The following is a 26,545-nucleotide window of genomic DNA, read 5'->3' as shown; positions in this document are numbered from 1 at the left end:
AATGATGAGCAATTCATGCTTCCTGGAATTTTCTCTCTGACCAGAAAATGGGGATAAGAAGGGAATACAGATTTCTGTGATGATCTTTCTATTCTAATATAGTCTCCAGCTTGGAATTATGATGTTCTAAAAGAGAAAACAAACAAAACCAAAACAGAGTCAAAGAAAGTCTGGTATGATCACATATACATGCAGTGAATAGCACACACACTTAAGATATCTGTATTTGGGCTTCAAAAAAATAAACTTTTCAATCTATGGATTGATAACTCCATATTAATTTGTTAATTCAAACAGAGAAAATTGCTTTCATTCTCTCCTTCTGCCTATTCAATAATAAAGACAATATGGTGAGCTATTTTGCCCTAATTAGAAAGTATAAAACTGAGGATAGTGATTTGATGCTTCTAACTTTTGGTTATAGGAATCTGGCAACTTAGCTTCTGTTTCATGTATGAAATGAATATTGTAATATTTATCTTTCAAGGTTGCTGAGAGTACAGCAAAGCTTGAAGCATTTTGTAGAAGACTCATCACATAGTATCATGTAACATAGTCATCATTGTGGTTGTTACTAGGAAATACGGACTGCCCCATGGCTCTCTACTTTTTTCTAATCCCCTTTTCCCTTGTGAAGTGACTGCCTGGAACTCACATGCCTGGGGACCAAAGTCAACTAACTCAGTCCCTCGTAGACAAGCACCATACACGTCGGTGTGGCTTCTATAACTTTCACTCCTCATCTTTTAATCCAGTCCCACTGAACCTGACAGTCACAGGTACAGACAATGTTCACAAATTTTCCATTACGTCAACTTGAACAAGGGTAGATCTGTCTCCTTTAGTTAACGCCAAAATGTCAACTGGCCACTAGATGTCGGGCTTGTTAAATAGTTACAAAGGTATTATCCTGTCACCCCTAGGAGTTGGAAAACACTTTTATTTTTTTCTTCTTCTTTTTAAGGAACTTTTCAGTAACCCTGACAACATTCCATGAATTTCACATTTCCACATGTTTAGAATGTGCCGATATGTGGATCAATTTTATGAATTTCCCAGTTGGTGATTCATTCTCGTCTAATTTGCCTTATGCAAAGACAAAATTTCAAAAGCAGATTGCTGTCTTTTCAGTCGTGTAATGGAATTGCTGATGCATATGTGTCTGGTCCACGGATCCAGGTTGCATGGAGGAGTAAGGACAACTACAAAAGTGCTATGGAAATCAGATGTTGATCATGGAGACCAGGCTGGGAGAGTGACCTAACGGCATGACAGCAGGGACAATAATAAGAGGCTGCATCTAAAACAAAACATCTACTACTCTGGTTTTATTTTTTAAGCCAGTAAATGTTCTTTCTTAGCTCTCAAGGCTCTTGGAATGAAAGATCTCTTCTTTTCCTTTAATTGCACTCAACCCTGAAGCTGCCAGTGAGTCTGGCATCAGGAAGGGGCTGGTTAAAGAACCAGCTCTCAGGGGACTACTCGTAGAGCTTCCTTAGCTTAGTCACTTTAGTGTGTTACCTTTAGTTCACAGCTCTTCAAACATCCTCCAAAAAAGATGATGGAAATAAGCCATAACATGATCTAGGAAAGAGTCAAAGAAAGGGGCTGGGTTTGAGGACACACCTGTAGTCCAAGCACTATGGGAATCTGAGGCAGGAAACTCATCAGTGAGTTCAGCCTGAGCAATTTAGCGAGGTGCTGTCTCAAAATATAAAATAAATAAAGGACTGAGGATGTGGCTCAGTGTGAAGACCCTAGGTTCAATTCCAGTGCTGAAAAATAAATAAAATATAATAATAAAATAAAATGCAGCTTCTCTTCTTACACTAAATCTTGAGCTCTAAACACTTTTGCTCTCCTGTACAAATGGAAATAAACAGACCCATACCAAGGGTTTAAAGATCCCCCCCCTCTTTGATTGCCAGTGTATGTGGCCCTCCGTTTCCAGGACGGCGCAGGCTGGACAACTGCCACCGTGTGTCTGAATGTGGGGAGAACATGGGTTTTGGAGCAGACGCATCTGCGTGCCTCTTCCAGCTTTCCTCAACTGCTAGCAGGGAGAGTAGCTTTTACCAAGGAGCTAATAAAGCAATTGCTTCCTGCCACACAGGGAGTTATCTTTTTATTCTCTTAACCGTGTTCTTGAAGGGCAGAAGTTTTAAATTTTGACAAAATTCAATGTTCTTTCATGCTTCATGTTTTTGGTGTCATATCTAAGGAATGTTTGCCTAAACAAAGGCCACAAATATTTTCTTCTGTGCTTAACTCTAGAAGTTTTATTGTGTGTGTTTTATAGCTAGGTCTTAGACACTTATGAGTTAATTATTGTGTATGGATTGAGGTTAACTTTTGTTTGTTTATTTGCTTTTTGGTTATTTTTATACACGGATATCTGATGGTTCCAAAATGTTTTGCAGAAAGGACCATCACATCTTCATTGAATTACCTTTGCACCTTTGTCAAAAATCAGTTGTCAATATATGTGAATTTCTTCCAGTTGATGAATTGGATATCTCAATATTAAATTAAGCCTTCCTTTCTTAACTTCATTCATGGTTGAAGTTTTCAGTATGCAGATCTTTCAGATATTGTTAATTTTGCTATTTCATTTTTATGCTGTTATAAATAGTATTTTTAAAAATTCAATTCTGATCATTGCTGCTATATAGAAAGATAATTGATTTTATCATAACTTTATAATATATAAAACATGCCATTTTTCCTTTAACATATATAATTCAGTATTTTTTGTATATTCATAGAATTGCACAATTATCACCACCCTCTAATTTAAAAAAAATTTTCATTACTCAGAAAATCTATTCCGTATTCCCACGCTCCTTTCAGCCTTTGGCAACCACTAATCTAATTTCTCTATTTGCCTATTTGGGATAGTTCATTCTCTATTTGGTGAAATATTATTCTCATATTTTCCTTAATTCTTTAGACATGGTTTCCTTTAGTTATTTGCCACATTCATAATAGCTAAGTCTTTTAAGCCTTTGCTTAGTAAGTTCAACATCTGGGCTTCTTCAGGGACAGTTTGTCTTGGTTTTGATCTTGTTCCCTGTGTATGGGTCATACTTTCTTGTCTGTGTGTATGTCTTGTCATTTTTGGATGAAAAGTGACTATTTTGAGTACTATATAGCAACCCAGGAAATCAGATTCACTCCACTGCCCTCCTCAGAGTTTTCTGTCGTTTGTTCTTGCTGTTGTTATGCTGTTTGTTTTATGACTTTCGTGACTTAATTCTGTATTTTTTGGCTTGTGCAGCTACTAACGTCTCTGAGCTGTTAGCCTAGTGGTCAGCTAAAAGACAAGAGTTCCTTAAGTACTGTGTTAGTGAGTTTTCCCTCACTGTAATAAAAGAGGTCCAATGGCTTTTAGAGGTCCTAGTCCATGGTTGATTGGCTCTGCTATTTTGGGGCCTCTGACAAGGTAGCACCTCATAGTAGGAGCCTGTGGCAGAGGAAGCTGTTCACTGCTATTGGGAAGCAAATAAAGGAAAGGCCCGGGTTCCCCATATTCCTTTTGAGGGTGTGCTTCCAGGGATTTAACTGCCTCCTTCCAGGCCCCCACCTCTTAATGTTTCCAGCACTTCCCAATAGTGCCACAAGATGGAGACCAAGTTCTTATCCAAACCATAGCAAATGTTTTGAGCTGATACATTTCCAACCATTTGGTGAGCAGCTTAGTGTGTGTGTTGGGCCTGGTTTGAGTGCTCCAGCAGGTAGTTTTTAATTTTACCTTCAGCTTCAGTTCCTGGTCTCATAGAGGCTCATGGTCTGTCAGAGATGAGTAATTGAGGCTTCTTGGTTTTCCTGGCATATGCCAAGCCCTGTACATGTGTATGTTCCTGTAGATTCATGGGAATATGTTACACCTTTCAAAAGCTCCTGAGAGAAATCTTATTTTCTATATTTATTCTCATTGAACTCATTTAAGTCCCCACTGGTATCATCACCTAAGGCCACTGTGATGTTAAGCAATTTCCACTAATTGTTCTTAACAACACCAAACAACTGGACTATTCTCACAAACTCTGAGTCAGGTCAAATGAGAAGATATAGGCTGGGGACTCTGCTTAATGGCAGATCCTTATCTAGCACAGAGGAGGCCCCAGGTTCTGGGTTCTACCCCTGGCACAGCATTTTAAAAAAGTGTAAATAAAGAGATGCTCTGAAAATGGAAACTCTCAGGGAGCTACCAGACAATCCAAGTGACATTTCTTTTGTGGTTTTGCTGTTGGGACACTCTAAACCCACTCCATCCCATCCAGTTGCTTTTAGCCTGTTGTTTTTCACTGTAATTATGAGACATTTGGATTTCAAGGTTACCCTGGAGCTGGCAATAGGGAAATGGGAAAAGAGTAAGTCAAAATACCAAATGCTCATTGTTCTTACCAAAATTCAGTTGGCTTCCTTACATAAATGTTCTTCCAATTGTTGCAAGCCTTTGGTTAGCTTCCAGAGTTCTGAAAAAAATTGATTTTGATGATTTTTGCTAGTGTTTTTTTGTTGTTGTTTTTAATAGAAGGTCAGATTTTTCTGAGGTCTTTGCCATCCTGGAAGTATTTCTAATACTATTGCTTTTCATATACAAATCTTTCAACTTAGAATCTTGCCAAATTCACTAATTAGTATCAATAGTGCCTCCCCCCACGCCTACCTGGGGATTGAAGCTAGGGCCTCTGCATTGAGTTACATCCCCAGCCCATTTTGAGATTCACTAGTGACTCACTAAATTCAATTTGTAATCCTCCTGCCTCAGTCTCCCAGAATGAGGGGATTATAAGTGTGCACCATCACGTACTACTCAGTAGCTTCTTTTGTAGATTCTATCAGTCAAAAAAGGTGGGCCAATGAATGAGAAAGATCTTTTTAGCCTCCTGTCATGCTCTGGGAATAAGAGCATCAGGGTAAACAGAGAGGTTAGAAGTGTTGGCAAACATTACCTTGGCTGAAAAACAAGGACCAGAGCCCCTCTTTATTTCCTGTCCACATGTTATAAACTCTTCTGGGCACACTTTACTCTCAAGGAACAAGTTCGCCATTATTTCTCTTTAACAGCACGTGGCTACGGGAAGCAATTTGAGATTTTAAAGCCTGCCTGGAAAAAATGCTCAGTCTACCCTGAAGACCCAACTCTTTTTCTAGACTTGCTAGAGTAGATCAATCCCATGGTTTGGGTTTGAGCTTATGTCGTTTTTGCTTTACCTAGCCCCTGTCTTCCTATCATTCCTCTGAAAGTTCCAATTGCAGAGCATTTATAGGACTATTTTCTGGTTAACAGTCATTAAATCTTTTTTTTTTTTGGTACTGGGGATTGAACTCGGGTCCTAATAGCCATTAATTCTTAAGAGAAACAAATGCTTTCTATTTGCATATATACAAAGATACCTCTGTTTTTCTAGAACTCAGCAGAGAAAACATGACTCATTCTTATGACGAGACCACTGTGGGAGAGTTCATAAGCAGAGAAAAATCTAGCTGTTATTTTTTAACCATTGGAACATGGTTTAATACTCCAGTGGACTGAATGTTAGAAAGTCATGTGACAAAGTTTTGAAATTGTGACCTTCTGGGAAACGGGAGTAGTGAAAGGTTGGATGATAAATACTCAAACATGGTTATATAGAAGTAATCATTTCTAATGGTCTACAGAATAATGGGATGACTGCAGTTCATAGTAAAGTGAAGCATTCAAATGCTCCAAACACAAAGAAATGATAAGGAAATGGAAACAATTATTTCCCTGATTTGATTAGTAAATATTGTATAAATGTATTATATATGTATTGAACTATCTCACCATGCCCCATAAACATGTAGATTGTTATGTTAATAAAAATTTCTTAAAAAGTGTTTAAAGAGATAGAAAGTTACCTACCTTGATTTGATCATTATATGCTGTATACATGTATCAAATTATCACACTGCACCTCATAAATCTGTACAATTAAAATGATGATAAAAAAGAAATTATGATATCCTCATGCGTGGTCATAGAAGAAAACACTGGATGCAGTAGTTAAAGGCAGTGGTTTCACTTTACCTTTAAGTCCCGAGGACCTTCCCAGTTGTACCTGCTTCACTTCCATGCCTCAGAGGAACTTCCCTGATGAGAACAGCCAATGAGCTCAAGTTAGACCTAAGTTTCTCTGAGGATGGGTGGTGTCATGTGCCACTCCCTTCCGGTCATCTTGAGAGGAGATGATGGATCCAAGAGTCTTGAATCTTGAAATCATTTCAAAATTAGCAACCTGGTGAAGTTCAATCTTTTTTTTTTTTCAGTGTGCAGCAATTCATGCAATCAGTTATTTGATGGTCCTGATTTTCTGAATTTAAATCCATGTTTAAATTGGTCAAATAGGTGGTATGCCTGGATGACAGATACAGTAAGAAAATAAGGTATGCATGAACTAAAGAAAGAACAGGTATTGTTCTCCAAGATCTTTGCCTTATCAAGATCAATGGCTAAGAAGCTCAAAAGATCAGAGCTCTCTGGCACATGTTCTCCCAGAAAGCATCATGTCTTCTAGTCTCTGCTCAATTTATTTCATTACCTAGTTATTACCTATCCATGTTTAATGGACGTAATGTGTCAGATGTTTTCTGTTCCTTATTTACTAAGTAGTATCTTTAGTTCATTGCTCTTTTATGTCACAAATTCATCAACAAATGACAGAATAAAGAAGATGCGGTATTTACACACAATGGAGTAGTACACTACCATAAAGACAGATAAACTTGGGTCATTTATAGGTAAATAGATGCACCTTGAGACCATAAAGTGAAATAAATCAGACACACATGCTTAAATATCACGATTTCTTTTATATGAGAAACACAAATTATAAATAAAGACAAAAACAAAAGATAATAGGAAGTAGGGAGATACATCTTTCTCAAATGAGAAGGGAATCAAGAGATATAAGGATGATGGGAGAGGAGGGAAAGGGGCTGGAAAAGGAATTGAGATGTGTTCTGTACATGTACCAACTGCACTCAAGAAATGTAAACATTATGTGCTGCAAACACATACTAATTTTAAAGAAAGAAATTTGAAATTTAAATAAATAAATAAATAAATAAATACCATGTGGATGTACAGGTCGCATGCAGTGACTGCAGTCCTTGTGTCACCTTGGGACTGGCACTGAGGAAGTTCCCAAAGCTGAGATGAGGAACCTAACCCACCCTACCCATAAACACAGGATTACAAGTTTGCTGTCTGGGCACAGGATGTGACCGTGAGAGGCTTGGGAAAGAGACATTTCAGCATTCACTCCAAGAAATAGAGTGTGAGCTCTCAAGACAGAAGCACACTATTTTCCAGAACTGGGAAGATTTATGGTTTTCTTGAAGAAGTGGAAACCCCAGGAAAAGGTGACCCACCCCCCAGAAGTGTACTGGACTGTATTACAAGTAGAAGCCCCCTTCTTTTCCTCCTCCTCTTCTTCTTCATCTCCTCCTCCTCTCCCTCCCCTCCCCCTCCCCCTCTTCTCCTTCTCCTTCTCCTTCTCCTTCTTCTTCTTTTCACTTAAATTCTTTTATTGGTACATTTTACGTATACAATGCATTTACATTTATCATTGGGTGTTTGTACCTGTACATGATGTATCTTGATTCTTCTTTTTTCCCCATTACCTGTGCGCCCTTCACCCCCTCCACCCTTCCCTGTTTGCAAAGACTTTGTTTCCACTTTTTCCTTTTCTCATAATTTTTCCTTTCCCTTCTTTCCTTTCCCCTATCCCTCCCACTTCCCTGACCCCTTTAGATGTTTTCTTCCTATTTCAAATGATCAATTATTCATTTTAATCATTTTAATCCTTATTTACAGTTTCAGTTTCTCACATCAGAGAAACTATTCAGTATTTACACATGTGTGTCCTATTCATTTCACTTAAGAGTATGGCCTCAATATGGATCTATTTACTATAAATGTCTCTAGTTTGTCCTTCTTTATGGCTGAGTAGTACTCCATTGTATAAAAAAATACATTTTCTTTATCCAGTTTCCAGTGGATGGGCACTTGGGTTGTTTCAAAGCTTTAGCTATTACGAACTCTGCCACTATAAACATGGGTGCACATATATCGCTGTGGTATGATTCTCTTAATTCTTTGGGGAGATACCCAGCAGGGGAATAGCTGGATCAAATGGGACCTCTAGCCCTAGTTCTTTGAGGTATCTCCATACTGATTTTCACAGTGCTTGCACCAGTCTGCACTCCCACCAGCAATGGAAAAGGGTTCCTTTCTCCCCACAATCTGTCAGCATTTGTTATTTGTTGATTTCTTGATAGCAGCCATTCTTTCTGGGGTGAGATGGAATCTCAGTGTTGTTTTCATCTGCATCTCTCAAATGACAAGTGATGTTGAACGTTTTTTCATATGTTTATTTGCTGCTTTTACTTCTTTGTCTCATAAATGTCTGTTCATTTCAGATGCCCATTTTTGAATTGGGTTTTTGAATTTGGGGGGGGTCTGATTTTTTTAAGTTCTTTATATATTCTAGATAGTAGTCCTTTGTCTGAGGTACAGCTGCCAAAAATTTTTTCCCACACATTGTAGGTTGTCTCTTAGCTGTGTTGGTGGTTTCTTTCACAGTCCAGAAGCTTTTTAATAAGATGAGATTGCAGTTGTTGATTCTTTGTGCTAGTTCCCATGCTACTGAGGTTTTGTTCATAAAGTCTTTTTCTATACCAATATCTTCAAGAGTTCTACCTAACTTATCTTCCAGCAAGTTTAGTGTTTCTGTCTTAATATTTAGATCTTTTTTCCACTTTGATCTTAGTTTAGTGCTTGGTGATAGGTATGGGTCTAGTTTTAATCTTTGGCAGGTTGAAATCCAGTTTTTCCAACACCATTTATTAAATAGGCTATCCTTCCTCCAATGAGGGTGGTTGGCTCCTTTGTCAAAGATGAGGTGGCTGAGTATGTCTGGAGTTGTTTCTGCATCTTTTAATCTATTCCCTTGATCCTCAGGTCTGTTTCTTTGCCAGTACCATGCTGTTTTTATCACAGTAGCTTTGTAGTATAATTTCAAGTTGGGGATTGTGATACCCCCTGCCATGTCTCTGTTACCTAGAATTGCTTTTGCTATTCTAGGTCTCTTCTAGATCCAAATGAATTTTTGGATTGTTTTCTCCAGGCCGTGAAGTATGCTGCTGGAATTTCAATTGGAATTGCATTGAATCTACATAGCAGCTTTGGAAGTATGACCATTTTCATTATATTGGTTCTTTCTACCAAGGAACAAGGGATGTCTTTCCATTTTTCTTTTTTCCTTTTCAATTTCTTTGATGAGTATAAAGAGTAATGGTGATAGTTCTTCTTTAAATGTTTTGTAGAATTCAGTAGTGAAGCCATCAGGACCTGGGCTTTTCTTTGTTGCTAAATTTTTTATTACATTTTCAATTTCACTCATTGTAATTGGGGTGTTTAGAATTTCTATATCTTCTTCATTTAACTTTGGCAATTTGTATGTATCTCGGAATCTGTCTATTTCTTCTTTGTTTTCCATTTTATTAGAATACAGGTTCTCAAAGTAGGTATTGATGATCCCCTGGATTTCTGCTGGATCACTTGTGACTTCACCTTTTCATTTTCAATTGCATGGATTTGAGCCTTTTCTTTCCTTTTTCTGATAAGGTTGACTAAGGGTTTATCAATTTTATTTATTCTTTCAAAAAAAAACTCAATTCATTGATTTTTTTTTTTGTATCATTCTCTTAGTCTCTATTGCATTGATTTCTGTTCTGATCTTTATAATTTCCTCTCTTGTACGAGCTTTGGGTTTGTTATGCTCTTCTTTTTCTAGGAGCTTGAGGTTCAGCATTAGTTTGTTTATTAGAGCTTTGTCTGTTTTCCTAATTTGGGCATTCACTGCTATGAATACTTTGTGTAGAACTGCTTTCATTGTGTCCCATAGATTCCTGTATGTTGTACTGGCATTATCATTTATGTATAGAAACTGTCTAATTTCTTCTTTAATTTCCTCTGTGAACCCATTGGTTTTTCAGGAGAGTGTCATTCAATTTCCATGTGTTTGTGGGTGTTTCGTGGTTTCTCATGCTATTGATCTCCGATTTTATTGCACCATGGTCTGATAATATACAGGAGGTAACTTTCAATTCTTGTACATTTACTTAGACATGTCCTATGAGCTAGCATGTGGTCTATTTTGGAGAATTACCCATGTGCAGCCGAAAAGAATGTATATTCTGATTTTGTGGGGTGGAACACTCTATAAACATTTATTAAGTCCATTTGTTCAGTAGCTTGGTTCAGTTCTAGAATTTGTTGTTGATTTTTTTGTCTAGATGATCTGTCTATTTGTGATAGAGGGGTGTTTAGATCCCCCACTACAGTTGTATTAGTGCTTATTTGGTTTTTCATGTCCATTAATATTCGTTTTGTATACTTGGGGGAATCTGTATTTGGTGCATACATATTTAAGATTGCCATCTCTTCCTCTCGGATTGTTCCCTTCACAAGTATGTAGTGACCATCTTTGTCTCTCTTAATTAGTTTGGGTTTGAAATCTACTTTGTCTGCAAATAAGATAGCTATCCTTGCTTTTTTCTGGGTTCCTGTGGCATGGAGAACTGTTTTCCATTCTTTTACGTTCAGTCTATGAATTTCTTTTTGAGTTAGGTGTGTTTCTTGTATACAGCATATTGTTTGATGTTGCTTCTTAATCCATTCTGTCAGTCTATTTCTTTTGATTGGTGAACTTAGGCCACTAACATTGATGGGTACAATTGATAGATATTGACTCATCCTTGTCATGATGTTTTACTGTTGTTGGCTCTTTTATTTTTTATTTTTCCCCCTTTCCCTTTAGTTTCTTGCCTTGTCTGGTGGCTTCCCTCTGTCGGGCCTCATGGAGTTGTGACCTTCATTGTCTTTCTCTAGGACATTGTTTAGAATTGTTTGGAGTGCTGGCTTGGAGTTCATGAAATTTCCCAGGTGTTCTTTGTCATGGAAGTATTTAATTTCCCCATTGATTTTGAAAGATAATTTTTCAGGATACAACAGTCTATGTTGGAAGTTATTTTCTTTTAAGGCTTGAAATACTTCACTCCAGGCTCTCCTTGACTTGAGGGTTTGTGTTGAGAAGTCTGCTGTGATTCTGATGGGCTTTCCTTTGTATGTGATTTGTTTCTTTTCTCTAACTGCTTGTAGGATTTTGTTCCTCTGTTGGGTTTCTGGGATCTTGACTATTATATGTCTAGGTGTAGATTTTTTTTTGATTGTGGCTAGTTGGAGTTCTATATGCCTCATTTATCTGTATGTCCCATTCTCTACCTCTGTCTGGGAAGTTTTCTACTATTACTTCTGTGAAAAGTTTTTTTTTTAATGTCAATTTTACTTTCTCCTGTTTTTTTCATGGACTCCTATCAGTCTTATGTTATGCTTCTTTCCATCATCTAGCAGCTGTTGGATTGATTTCTTGTGGTCCCTTACTATTTTTAAGAAATCTCTGTTTTCAAGGTCACTAACCACAATCCTGTCTTCTATATCTGATATTCTGTTTTCACATTCGCTCAATCTGTTGTGAATACTTTCAATGGAGTTTTTAATCTCCTGGATATCTGCTGGAATCTGTTTCATGGATTCCATTTCTTTCATATGCTGGGCATTTATGGCTTCCAGTATGTTTCTGAGCTCATCTATTTTTTTTTTTATCTGTTCTAGAGCCTCTAATCATTTCTTTCACTCTGCTCACCACCTCTGTAGTTATCTGGGGAATTATTTCTATTTTGAATTTTTCTAGAGCCTCATTCATCTGTTTTGTTACTTCCTGTGGTATCAGTTCAGGGTGTCCAGGTGGTTGAGTATCAGACTTTTCCACCTCATTTCCCCCAGAATTTGCCTTTTGTGGGGTGGAAGTCTGAGTTTGTGATTTGCTTAAATGTCTTCTCATTTTTGTTTTTGGTATTGTCCTTGGTTTAATTCCTGGGTTGATACTCCGAAGTTGCTTATTGTAAGTATCTTTGTTGCTTGTAGTTAGAACATTTATGGAATGATTGCTTCTCAGAGGTGTCTTCCAGATATAGCTAACTTTAGGTTTTGAGTCTCTAATGGCTCTGAGGCTATCTCATTTTCATTATACCAGGATGGACAACTGATAAGATCAATCACAACACCTTAGCCCAAGTGATATAATCAGCAACACAACAGCATCAAGTACCTCTTAGAAAATGACAATTTGTGGTAGTTATTAATCTATCACCTTTAACTGTGTGAATTAAATCAAAATCGAGGACCAGCCCAACATACGTTTATAGTGAATAAAATCTTCAATATAGCAACTTTACCCTTCAGGTTGGGGAGTTAGGAGTTGGGGAGGGAGGGATAGAGTGGTAGAAGGAGAGGGAAAGGTTAGCAATGAGGCCAGAGGACACAGAAAGATCAAGCAAACTCTAAGAAACTGTTGAAGACAAGAGGAAAAGATAGAATGAAAGAACAAAGACAAGAAGAGAACAACCTAATAGCAATAGGAAGGCTAGAAACTGTATTTACTTTCCTTTAAAACTAATGACAATTGAGACAAGGAAAACGAGAAGAAAAGAAAAATAAAGAAGAAATCTGAATTAGGATGAGAACAGGAACAAAAAGGGAGTTGAAGGACAATGTGGAACAGTGAGAGAATGAGAGTGAGAGAGAGAAAGAAAAGAGATACACAAAAAGAAGATAAAAAAATAAAAATTTGAAAAGAGTAGAAAAAAATAAAAATTAAAAATCAAAAATAAAAGAAATAATTTTGAAAATAACAAATAAAAATGAAGAGCCTCCTTCAGGGTATATCTCTGCTTTCACAATAGACAGCAAGGGCAGCAGTGTGCAGATAAAAGTCAATGAGATGAGTCTCAGCAAGCCAGTAGCAGATCCATGAGATTCAGGTAGATTTCTTGCTGCAAGTCCCAAGTTGAGCCTCCTGTCCTCCTGCAGGTTTGAACTCTCCGAGTTTCTACTGCAGGTTTCAGCTGCCCTTCCCCTGAAGATAGTCCAGGTTCCAATGGGAGGTGATGATCCCTCCAACTTACCAAGTATGGTGGTCTGGTGTGCCTTTATTGCAGAGTTTGTCTTCACTTTTCCAGTGGGCTTCAATTTTCATCAAAGAGCCTGAGAGAGGCCCTCTTTCTGTTATTTACTTCTGCTCTATCTTCTGGAGCTCAGGACAATGCTTTTATGACCCCCTGTGCCTCTGCAGTGTGGAACCACCTACCAGCACAACCAGGAGGCCAGGGGCAAGGGGGGGTGCTGCAGGTGCTGGTTGCTGGGGGTTGGGGCACAGGTGGGATGGAGCTCTGCTCCACACAGCCAAGGTCCTCACCATCTGCTCACTGGTAGCTGGGGGGGTGGGGGCCTTGTTCCTCTTCTTCCTTGTTCCTCTTCTTCCTCCTGAGGAAGGAAGAATTTCCTCTTCTTCCTCCTCCTCCTTCTTCTTCCCCACCTTCTTCTTCTTTTGTTTTTTAGATAAGTAGTTTGAACATTTCTTGGATTCTTTCAACACATTCCTTTATCTTAGGAGCAGGTTCATGCTTTTTACTTTCTCAAGCCAAGTTATGGACTGTAAGTATTCCTGAGGAATTTTGGGTGTGATGAGTCTGGAATGAAGGGAGCCTAAATTTAACTAAGCAAAAGCTGCTATGGGTCACCTTGAGTGACTTCAACTGAGTTGCAAAGTTGCAGTCTTAAAACTACATTTTTTTAGTTGATTTCCTTGTTTCCTATTTCTTCTACACTACCTCACTTGAAGCCCAAATCTAAGCATACTAATCTGGAGCTTTCCATGTTTGGGATATTGTTTAGTTTAGTCAGTAATCAAGGAACTGAGAATTTAGGGCTTAGGCTTCAATTTTCAGGGAAAACAACTACAAGACTGAAAAGGGCCCTAGACTACTCTAAGTTGAGGTGCCATCCCTGAGACTAATCTACATTTCAATGCATCATGCTTACTAAAGCCCATCAGAGGAACTGCAGGTCCTATAAACTAATTTGTCACTCTTAAAGAGTTAGAAATAAAGATTTAGTATATTAGCTGTTCCAGTGCTAGGCATAAGCTATAAATGAAGTAAATTCACCCTTATCTTTAATAGTTTACTTTTTTCCACTACAGAGTACATTTCATAGGTAATTGTCTCTATTCTCTCACCTTCTCCCTTGGAAAGTTCAGGCTTTCTTCTTGTGACAGCCGAAGAATTATTTTTATTGTAATAATAAGGAATTCTACCTTTTCATTTTTATACATCTGAAATGCAGGGTATTTGAACACTTTAACATTCATTGATCATCTAGAATGAAAACATAGCAGCAAGGAAAGATCTAAGTAAACCATGCTAACTTTTTATTTAGTGTCAGGGCTTAGGGGACTTTTAGTCTTTCGGGACATGAAAGAATTTATATAATATTTGAAACTAATGAAGTGTAAATGTGTTTCAATATGAGTGTCTTTGCCTGTAGTGAAATAGAGAAAATACATGTTAAAGTTAGACAAGAAAACTTATGCATAATCCTTGACTTGGAATTTTCCAGTGTTAATGTTTTATCCTATTTAATTCTGAAGTTTTGCTGCTTTAAAAAATTATACATGTTAGGCATATGATTTTTTAAAAATTAAAACACTATAGCTAGAAATGAACTCTCACTTTAACAGCATAACAGTAATTTTGTCATAAAAGCCCATAAACATGGGTGTGTCACACCCACATTTATTCCTTAGAATATTTCTATTGATGAATTATCAATTTTAATTCTATGAATTTCATTATATTAAACAATGAGTACTTAACTAGAAAACACACAAAAATATCGAATTTTTAATAATTGTTGAGTATTTATTTAAAAAGTATCAAAATTTTCAACATTGACTATTTCTTGGTATAGGAAGTCTAAACAAGAACAACAAAAATAAATTCCTATAAGAACTATAATGAAAATACCAATAGCACTACACAAAAAAAATCTTTATTTTAATTATCACACCTAAGGCAATCTTTATACTTGATAACAGCAAGTTTCATACACACATATTGTTTACACTGACAGCACATGTATTTTGCTTTCCTGGCCTTTTTGCATATATTTGACACTTCACTGGTCTTGTTGTTTTGTCAAGAAGTTTTTATTACATTACAATATATAGTTGACAGGAACATAAAATATCAATAAAGTATTAAATTATTAATATGTATTGCAGTTTAGAATAAACATCAACATTTTCACATCAGCTGTGTACTTGTATACAAACCCTAAGAGATAACATCAGAAATGAAAAGTTATGTAAACTACAATGAAAATACCAATAGAACTCAACAACAAAAACAATCTTTGCTTCACTTTGCACACCTAAGGCAATTTTCACACATGACAACTGCATGTTCCATACACAAGTATTGCTTACATGGATATTACGAATATTTTGTTTTCCTTTCCTTTCTTGTAGGGTATAGTTGACATACTTTTGGTTTTCCTGTTGTCATAGTAGGTCTTTGTATTGCTGTACCTGTTCATCTGTCAGGTCACCAGTGTGCTCCACAGTTTTTTTGTGTGTAGCTCCGTGGGCAGAAACATTTTGCTATAAATGAGATCTCTTATGAGTTGCAGTCCCAATCCTCTAAGAAAATTTCTCTGCGGTATTTTGTACTTCTTATTTTCTGTGTAAATTATCAAACTAGTTATGCCATGCATGTTTAGGATTGAGTAAGACAGCCATGGGCCAATGCTTTGTGTTTTGAGTGACATCATAGTTGCTGTGTAACTCATCAACAGTATCGACTCTGCCTTTGGTTTTGCTGAAGAAAGTTTTCATCTCAGCCTTCTATTTTGTCAAGGTTTCCCTATCAATATTTTTGTCATGGTGCAATGTTGACATCAGCAGTACCAGTTTGTTTTTCTTTGCCATATATGAGGCCAATGCAAATCTTTCTGAAATCCAAAGATTGTAGTGTATAATTCTCTGTTTTGAAATTACAACATTTTATTTGGAATTTCTGCTTTGTTCCTGTGCTGGTCAATTTGTGCTCTATTAGCAAATGTAATAGCAGCTGGAAACTGGTAAATGAACTGTCGAATGTCACATTCTGATTAGTTTGGGAGACAGGAACAACAAGTCTGTTCTCAACATCATTCGGTTTATTACTATACAAATAAGGACCCAACGGCTGAGTTCCAGGAAAAATTTCTAAACTGAAAGCATAAGAAGTCTTTGTATCTACAAGGGCACAAATTTTTAAGCCATATTTTGACCCATCACTTTTCCATAGGTCTTTTTTATATTCCTGAAATTACCATGAGAAATCCCTGCTAAGTACAGGAGACCTATGAATGCTTTCAGTTCAGTAAGTGAGATGTCATAATAAATACATTTTTTAATATGGCTATTAGAGCATACAGAATGTTTTACTTGAATTTCAGCCTTTGTGTATTTCACAGCATCTTATAGTATTTCATCTATTACAATTTCTAACACTGAATGGCATTGCTGGCATTCTGTCCAATACATTTCACCCCTGCTGAGACCTTCACTATATTTTTGGACCTAATTCTAACATTGGATCTTTCCATTTGGTTGTATGACCATCTTGCAACATTTTGATTAGCCAAATATGTATACATATTGCTGTTTTCTTTGTCATCTGAATCAAGGAGGTCTGCATTCACTGCATCTGTATCAGTCAATTCTTGCTTCATTTCACTGTCACAGGAACTTTGGCTCACATGGCCAGTGTCAAAGTCATCATCATCATCATTATAATCATCCTACACCCACTCTACTCTTCTGTTATGAAAACATGTATTTTACCATAGTGGATCATCTTCATCAACCAGCATGAGTAATCTGATGATTCACTTTTGATCTCCAAAACTTTCAAATCTGGTTTTTCATGTGTCATTGTACTGAATTGGGCTACTTCCACCAGAAAAACCAAAAGAAAACTTTTTAAAAAACAAGTTCTAAAGCAGTGTGGGTGTACTATACCCTCTGTGATGCTCAGGTAAACATATACACCTATTGGGATAGTCATTATCAAAAAGATGAGAGATAGGAATATGGAGTAAAGGCAGCCCTTTTACACTGCCGATGGGGATGTAAATTAATGCAGAGATCATGAAAAACTATGAAAGTCCTTCAGAAAGTTAAAAATAGAGCTACCATATGATCCAGCAGTTCCATTACTGGAGATTTATCCAAAGGAAATGAACTCAATATGTCAAAGAGAATCTGCATTCTAATACTCATTGCAGCACTATTCACAATAATCAAGAAACAGAATCAACCTAAGTGTCCACCAAGAGATAAATGGTAAAGAAAATCCTGTACTTGTATGTAACAGAATACTGTTCAATTTTCAAAAAGAAGAAAGTTTTATTATTTGTGGCAACATGGATGAAACTGAAGGATATCATGTTAAGTGAAATAAGACAGACAAGATAAACAATATGTGATTTCACTTATATGCAGAAGCTTTAAAATTTTGCCAAAGAGTAAAATAGTGGTTACCAGAGGTTGGCATTGATGTTGGGGTAGGAACTGGAGAGATATTCATCAAAGGATATAATGTTTCAGTTAGGAAGAATAAGTTCAAGGGATCTATTGTCTATCATCATGACTATAGTTAATAACAATATATTACATATTTTAAATTTAAGAGAGTAGATTTTAAATATTCTAACCACAAAAATGTCGAAATACATAAGGCAATACATGGGCAAATCTGCTTGATTTGACTATTCCACAATTCGTTTATTATAAATATAATATATTTTCATTTTCAAATAACCAGAGCTTACATAATAAAAATAATAGATGAAAAAATCTAGTACTATTTTGTGAGCAAAGGCATTAATAAATAATATATGCCTTCCACATGAGATCATTTTTTTTTCTGTTTTTGGTACTGGGGATCAAACTCAGGACCTTGCACTTGTGAGGCAAGCACAGTGCCACTGAGCTAAATCCCCAGTGAAATCATGTTTTTTTTCTATCAATCTAAAAATCTTACAAGGATCTTATTTTTTAACTTTTAATTGACAAAAATTGTATACACTTATGGTATATGAACGAAGTGGAATGGTCAAGTCAAGCAGTTTTGCATATGTATTACCTCAGATACTTCATATTTTTTTCTAAACTCATTTGAGAGTTGTTGACAAGAAACTTTACCACCTCCAAATTCTTTAGTATGTTATTTCCCACAAAAAAACTATAACATTCTTCTGCATATCAACAATCCAGTAAGCAACACTGGAAAATTACCATGATTCATCTAGTCCATAAAACCTGTCAAGCTTTGCCAATTACCATAAATGTGCTTATAAAAAAGGATCCAACAGAATTATGCATTTAATTTAACTGTTGCTTCCTTCAATATGAAACAGTTTCTTAGTCCCTTTTCCTGATTTTCTTTTACCTCAATTATTTTTGAAGATTACAGGTCAGTAATTTGTATAGTGTTCAACAATTTTGGTTTGATATCTCCAAGATGACTGGATTCAGGGTGAACATCTTTAGCTGGATATCACAGAAAAAATGCTGTTTTCTTCTCACTGCATTTGTGGTAGGTTGGGACTTGATTTGTCCTATTGCTGAGTTTTGACTAAAATGGGGTGATAATTCATTTTATATTTCAACTTGAAAGGCTGCCCAGGTAGCTAGTAAAACATTATTTCTGGGTGTGTCTGTAAGGTTGTTTCTGGAAGAGATTGGTATTTGAAGTAGACCAAGTAAAATGATCTGCCCTCACTAATGCACATGGACCTCCTCTGGTCTGTGGAGAGCCTGAATCGAACATAATCTCAGAGGAAAAGTAAATTCTCTTTTGCTTGTTGCACTGGGACATCCACCCTCTTCTACCTTAGACACTGGAGCTCCTGGCTGTTACCCTAACTCTCTGATGAGGCTTTTGGGTAAGGACTAAATTGTTCAACTCCATAGTCACCAGAGGCAATTATATTAAATCTCCTTTTTCCAGTGTATGGATAGCATATTGGTTCCACTTCTCTGGAGAGCCCTGACTTACACAGATAGTATCTACTAGTCTTCTCCTTTGTAAATTACATATTTTCCATTTGTAATTAATGTTTTGTATGGAGGTTGTTTGAAAGCATGTACATATTCCATTTATCATAAAGCTTTCATTTACTCATTTATTTGCATCAAACAAACTTCAGGATTAGTGTTTTATTTATTTTCATTATTTTTATTAGGTAAGATTGATAGTTACCATTACTTTTTTTTTAATTTTCTAATTTTTAAATTTTTAATTAACCTGTAATAATGATACACAATGATGGGTACACTGTGACATTTCAACTTGTATGTAGTGTGTACTGGCCAGATTAAGGTAATTAGTATTTCCATATTTTTATCATTGCCTTGTGTATGCAGCCTTTCACCTCCTCTCTTCTAGTTCCTCGTAAATGATATACTATGTTGTTAAGAACTATACTCACCATTAATTATTGCATAGGCAGTGTCTCTTAATGCACAGGCTCTGTGCCTAATAAGACGATCTCCAGGGTCTCTATCTGGATTGTATTCTAAAGCATTACTCCAGATCAGGTCAATATCTCTCAAATAGTATTTCACAGTGAGATACTTGTGTAGATCCATTTTACTGATTACAGATGAAAGGTCAATTGGTTGCTTTATCACAGTGACATAATCGGGAACCTCATCAGGGTCAACAGGCTTAGTAAACACTCAGAATCATTTGTCGATAGCAAGCCTAAGTGTGACACTTCTTAGGAAAATCCTCAGTTCTCCAAAAGTATCTTCTTCTTGTTCCTCCAGTTGTTTCACTTCTTCTGCTGTCAATGGTCTTGGCTCAGGTGGTGGTGCTACTGGCAGGACCTCCAAGGCCTGCAAAACTGCTTTCTTTTTTGACACAGGAGGCCTAGCAGCTTGTTTCAGAATTAAATCTTCAAAGAATTTTGTCTGTTCTTCTTTGCCTGGTAACTGAACATTAAAAATCTCCCCATAATCATGGAAAAATAATTCTTGCACCTCTTCTGGCAGAGCAGAGTGGGGTTTGTCAGAAGTTGCAAGTAGTAAAATTGGAGGAAATAAAGGAATATTTTGTAATAAGGTGGTGAATGTGGCTTTGAGCGTTGGTCCAACCACTTCCCACCACAAGTGGGTATGTGGGACATAGACTATACTTGGGGCAGTTCTCTTAGCTTCACGAATCACCTGGGCACATGTTTCTTCGGGGGATGCGGTGCTGACTCCATAGAGAACAGGAATGTCCAGTGTGTAGACAGTGAACTTTTCCAAAGCATGAATGACAGCTGATGCCAAATGAGAACCTTGCCCAAATCCAGGTTTTCCCATGATTAATATTCTTGGTCGAAAAGACATGGGTTGGTAACAAGCATTTCTATTCAAATGAAGAAAATTAAAATTTTCTTTTGCTTTATGAAAGGGTTTTTGAGAAGGTCCATTTTCATAGACTGATGGAACATCATCATCACTGTATGCCAAGTCGCTGTCTAGAAGGAGACAAGAAATATCTGCACCTAGTGCTTTACTTTATTCAATTTCTGCGTGTGGAAAGACTGTAGGGCTTCTAAGACTTGGCCCACAGTACTCTGCAGGAGGGGCTTCACAATGGCAGACAGGGCCTGCCTAGGGGACACCACGGCTCTCTGGAAGGCGGGTACCATCCTCTGCACGGCTACCTCGAAGTCCCTGGCAGAGATGTTAACTGAAGTGAGGTCCAGCTGCAGCTTCTCACTAGTCGTGTAGATCTGTGGGTAACGCCGCCGCAGAGCACACAAGGCAGCTTCGGTGCATATGGACTTAATGTCTCCACCACAGTAACCGACACAGTTTTGAGAAACTTTGTGAAGAGATTCAGGAATCTAGGAAGAAAAGAGGTTGTAGCTCCTCCCGATACGCCCCATCTTACTACCATGTGATGCCAAAGCAAAATGCCACTCCTGCTGCTGACAGAAGGTCAGATCTAGACCAGAATGGAAAAGCCAAAGATTCTCACTACTCCCATGGCTTGCAGCACGCCTGCTCAGTTGAAAAGAAAAAACCGCAAAAAGTCAAAGTGGCACCGAGGCACTATAACAAAGCGAAGGAAGATTTCACAGGCAAGAGATGGCAGCCAGAGCACTGTGCATTACAGAGCAGACAGCGACACGGAGGAGGCTGGGAACACAGGAGAATCCTCAGAAGAAAATGAGAAGGAGCAAGATGCCTCTGGGAGCAAAACAGAAGTGGGAATTCACAACTCAAGTACTTACAGTACTGAGAATGAACGCAAAGCCAGGAAAGCTTCAGCGTGTGTAGAATTCAGAAAAGATAAGATTGTTTGCAACGGAGATATTTCTGGCTCTCAAATAATAATTTCTGACGAAAATGAAGCAAAAGACATACGTGTTCTGCAAATGACTCGAGCAAGACGCTCCCAAGTTGAGCAGCAGCAGCTCATCAGCGTTGAGAAGGCTTTGGCGATTCTCTCTCAGTCCACACCCTTACTTGTCGTGGACCATGAGCGATTAAAAAATCTTTTGAAGACTGTTGTTAGAAAAAGTGAAGCCTACAATATATTTCAGCTGGAGAATATGTACACAGTGATCAGCCAGTGTACCTATCAGCACCGCAAGGACTACAACAAAACAGCATTCCTTCGGAAAACGGAGCAGGAAGTAGAAGATTTCAATTGTTCCAGATCATGATGGCACCCTATCAAGTGCTTTTTATATTCAGATTCTATTTAATTTATTTTCATGTGTGCACAGAGTAACTGATGCAAGATGAAATCCCGCGTCTTAAAGGAACAATTGAAACAGGAAAACGTATTTGAACTTTCCTGGTAATTATGCACGTGTGTAAGATAACTGACAACACCAAGCTTGTTTGGACAGGCACTGCAGTAGTAATAGCTGTAGCCAGCTAGTAATGTAGCCAGCTTAATAAAGCTGTTTTGTGAACTGAGGCCTCCTGGCTCTCAGGAACACCTAGCTGCGCTGAATCATCCAAGTAAGCACCCGCCCGCCCGTCTCCTCTCAGTCTTCCCGATCACCGTCCGCTGTGGCCGCGCTCTGGCCACCTTGGCTCTGCCTTCGCGTCCCTTGCGCCTCAGTGAAACGCTGCAGTCCAGGCCACACCCTGTTCTCTGCTTGAGTATCCAAATTGAGGGTTTTTAGATAAACATTTTTATAATTCTAAAAAAAAAAAGAACTATACTCACCAATTGTGCAGGAAACACTAAAATTTACTCTTTCTGCCTAAGTGTTTGGTAACTGTTATCTAACCACCATGTACCCAAATCCCAGCCTCTAGTTAACACCATTCTACATTCAGAGCAACTTTAAAAAATTTCTACATATGACAGAAAACCTGCAGTATTTGTCTTTCTGCATGTGACTTATTTCATATAATATAACATCCTCTAGTTCCATTCATGATGCTGCTGATGACAGGATTTCATTATTTTTACGGCTGAACAATGTTCTATTGTATATATTCACCACATTTTCTTTATCCATTTACCCACTAATAGGCACAGATCCTGTATCTTGTGAACAGATCCTGTATCTTGGGAAGTAGAGCTGTTTCTTTGACATACTGATTTTATTTCCTTTGGATATACCCAGAAGTGGGATAGCTGGAAATGATGTATCTATTTTTAGTTTTTTGAGTAATATCCATATAATTCACCATAATAGCTCTACTAATTTACATTCCTAACAACAGTGTATAAGAATTTCCTATTCTCCACATTCTCATCAGCGTTTGTTATTTTCTGTCTTTTTGATAATAGTCATTCTAACTGGGGTGAGATTATATCTGATTGTGGTTTTCACTTGTGTTTTCCTGTTGGCTAATGATACTGATTTTTTTCCATATGATCATTGGTTATTTGTATTTCTTCTTTGGAGAATTTTTATTCAGATCAGTTGGTATTTCTAAATTGGATTTGTTCATGTTGGGATTTTTTTCAGTTCCTTCTGCATTCTGGATATTAATCTTTCAACAGATGAATAGTTTACAAACATTTACTCTCACTCTGTAGATTGTCTCTACTTTCTTGTTTTCTTTGCTGTGCACAATCTTCTCAGTTTGACATAATCTCAATTGCCTGTTTTTTGCTTTTATTGCTTGTGCTTTTGGTATATCATACAAAAAAAACCCTTAATTGCCTATCCAATGTCTTGAAGTACTTCCCTTAGATTTTCTTCTAGTAGTTTCAGTCTTACATTTAGTTCTTTGATTCATTTCACACCAATTTTTATATATGATTAGAGACAGAGGTCAGATTTTAATCATTTACATATGAACATCCAGTTTTCCCAGCACCATTTGTTTAGGAGTTCGTCATTTCTTCAGTGTACATTTCTTGTCATTTACATGAGAAGTCAGGTGGCTGTAGGTGCCCAGGTTTATTTCTGGGTTCTCTATTCTCTTCCATTAGTCTATGTGTCCATTTTGTTGTTGTTGATCAATATTAGCACCATTCTGTTTTGGTTAATATAACTTTATAGTTTGCTTTGAACTCAGGTGTTATTTTTCCTCTTGCTTTGTTCTTTTTGCTCAATGATTGTTTTGGCTATTTGGAGTCTTTTGTGATTACATACCAATTTTAGGATAACTTTTTTTTCTAGTATTGTGAAGAATATCATTGATATTTTGAGGAAGATTTTTTTTGTTATACTGGGGATAGAACTCAAGGTTATTCCATCTCTGAGCTACATCTCCAGCATTTTTTATTTTTTATTTTGAGACAGTTTCTAAGGTGCCCAGGCTAGCCTTGAGCTTGCAGTCAAGGGCTTGGCTCAGCTTCCCTAGAAGCAGGGATCATAGAGTTTTTCAACCATGCTCAGGTTGAGGGAGATTTGATTTACTCTATAAATGGCTTTTTGTAGTATGGAAATTATAATAATATTAATCTTTCTAATCCATAAACATGGGAGATATTTCCACTTATTGTGTCCTTTTCAATTTCTTTTATCAGTGTTTTGAAATTTTAATTGTAGAGGTCTTTGCTTCTTTAGTTAAAATTTCGTTTTGTTTTGTTTGTTATTTTTGAGACAAGGTCTCACTATGTAGTTCAGGCTGGCCTCAAACTCATTATGTATCCCAAGGCTGGTCTTGAACTCACAGCAATCCTTCTACCTCAACCTCTTCAGTGCTATGATTATAGGAGTGCACCATCATGCCCAGCTTCTTTGGTTAAAATTATTACTGAGATTTTTAAAAAATCTGGTAACTATTGTGAATGGAATTGCTTTATTGATTTCTATCTTGGCAAGTTCATTATCTGTGTATGTTGATTTTGAATCCTCCAAACATACTGAATTTTAAAAATAAATTCTAAGGTGTTTTTTGATAGTCCAGGTTTTTCTATATATAAAATCATGTGGTTTGCAAACAGGGATAACTTGATCTCCTTTCCTATTTGGATACCTTTTATTTCTTTCTCGTGTCTTATGCCTTGGCTAATACTTCAAATAATATATTAAATATGAATGCTGAAAGTGGACATCCTTATCTTGTTTCTGCTCTCAGAGGAAATAATTTTAGCTTTTCCTCAGTCAGCCTAGTGTAGGTTGTGAGTGGTTCACATATAGCCTTTATTGCTTTGGGGTACTTTCATTTTATATCTAATTTGTTAGCATGAAGCCATGTTGAATTTTACTGAATGCTTCTCTTGCATATATGGAGATAGTCGTATAATTTTTGTCCTTTATTCTATGTTCATCAGGGTTACTGGTCTATAGTGTGTGTGTGTGTGTGTGTGTGTGTGTGTGTGTGTGTTCTGAGCTGGTTTTGTTATTAGGGTGATGCTAGTCTTATAGAATAAGTTTGGAAGGATTCTTTCCTGTCCAACATTTTGAAATATTTTGAGAAGTATTGAAATTAGTCTTTAAATGTTTGATAAAAATTAAGACTGAAAATTTTTATCTCTGAGATTTTTCTTCATTAGGAAAAATTTTTGTTACTGATTCAACCAAGTTGACATTTGTTAATAGTATATACAGGTTTTCTAGTTCCTCATGGTTCAATATTGCAGGTTATGTAATGTCTAGAATTACAGTTTTTCTTTCCATCCTTCCTTTCTTCTTTCATTGCTTGAAATTCCTTCTTCATATTGTTTTTGCTATATCTTACAGTTGTTAGCATGCTGTACATATTTTCATTTATTTCAAGAATTTAAAAAAATTTCCCATTTCATTTCTTCATAGTCTCCTCAGTCATTCAAGGGAATATTGTTTAATTTCCATGTATTTGTAAAATATCTAAAGTTTCTCTTGTTTATTTCTAGTGTAAGATCAGAGAAGATATATGCTATCTTTGAATTTGTTTTGAAAATTGATATGTGTTTTGTGCCTGAACATATGATCTATCCTTGAGAATGTCCTATGTTCTGATGAAAAGAAGGCATATTCTGGAGCAATTAGATGATATGTTCTGTAGATATATGTTAGGTTGATTTGCTTTGTAGTATAGTTTGACCTCATTGTCCAAAAAATTGTTTTTGAACAATCTTCATATTCATGACATTGGGTATTGAAGTCTGACTATTATTGTATTAGAGTCTATTTCCTATTGTTTCTCAGCCTTTTGGCTAAGATCGAGTGTAGAGTCTATTTTTCTTTTAAAGTTAATATTTTCTTTATCTATTACTGAATGCTTCAGGAATGCATGCAAATGTAAGTGCCATTTTCTCTTGTTGAATTAATCTCTATCATTATACAGTTACCTTCTTTGTAGTTTTTGAGTGTCTATTTAAAAAAATTAATTTTCTTGGTACATTTTAGGTGTGCAATATAATGACATTCATCATTGGAGATTTGTACCTTTACATAATCTATCTTGGTTCTTATTTTTTCCCCATTCCCCTGCCCTCCCTTCAATGTCTCCACCCATCCCTATTTACAAAGACTTTGTTTCTATTTTTTTCATTTTCTCATACTAATTCCATTTCCTTCTTTCCTTTCCCCAACCCCTCCCACTTCCCCTTCCCCTTTGCACCTTTTCTTCATATTTCACATCTATTATACATCTTGATCCTTATTTACACTTTCAGTTTTAGTGTCTATTTTTTTATACAACATATGTATAACTATTCCTTTTTTGCTTTTGGTTTCTACTTTATCATGCATCTTTTTTCATCCTCTCACTTTCATTTTTTCTGACTTCACTGGTGGAGTCTTATTGGAAGGATATCATTTGGTTTATTATAATCCATTCAGTCATTCCATATCTTTTAATTTGGAAATTTAATCTATCTACATTCAAGATAAATATCAATAACATATCCTGTCATTATGTTAATTTTTTCTCATTGTTTGTATATCTCTTATTCTTGTCTTCCTCTCTTACTCATTTATATTTTTTGGTGGTTTATTAATGAGGTTTGATTCACTTTTTCACTTCTGTGTACCTGTCTTACTAGTGAGTTTTGTATTTTTGCATGATTTCATAATGGCATTTTTCATTTTATTTCTGGCATAAGACTCTAGTACTGCTTGTAGGGCTGGCCTGATGGTGATGGAGTCCCTCAGTCTTTG

The 26,545-nt window shown here is 36.7% G+C and overlaps 2 pseudogenes; one reads left to right on the top strand and one right to left on the bottom strand.

The window, feature by feature from the left end:
* Positions 1–14,953: 14,953 nt before the first annotated feature.
* Positions 14,954–20,837, bottom strand: LOC147823081 (ATPase family AAA domain-containing protein 2 pseudogene; annotated as a pseudogene).
* On the top strand, positions 20,830–21,708 carry LOC101702433 (ATPase family AAA domain-containing protein 2 pseudogene; annotated as a pseudogene).
* Positions 21,709–26,545: the final 4,837 nt, after the last annotated feature.

The sequence above is a fragment of the Heterocephalus glaber genome, unplaced genomic scaffold (genome assembly GCF_053883595.1).
Source record: "Heterocephalus glaber isolate CG9 unplaced genomic scaffold, H.glaber_assembly_v1.0 deba00001600, whole genome shotgun sequence".
NCBI classification, from domain to species: domain Eukaryota; kingdom Metazoa; phylum Chordata; class Mammalia; order Rodentia; family Bathyergidae; genus Heterocephalus; species Heterocephalus glaber.
The sequence above is the reverse complement of the archived record's forward strand: the minus strand, read 5'-3'. Positions and strand labels throughout refer to the sequence as shown.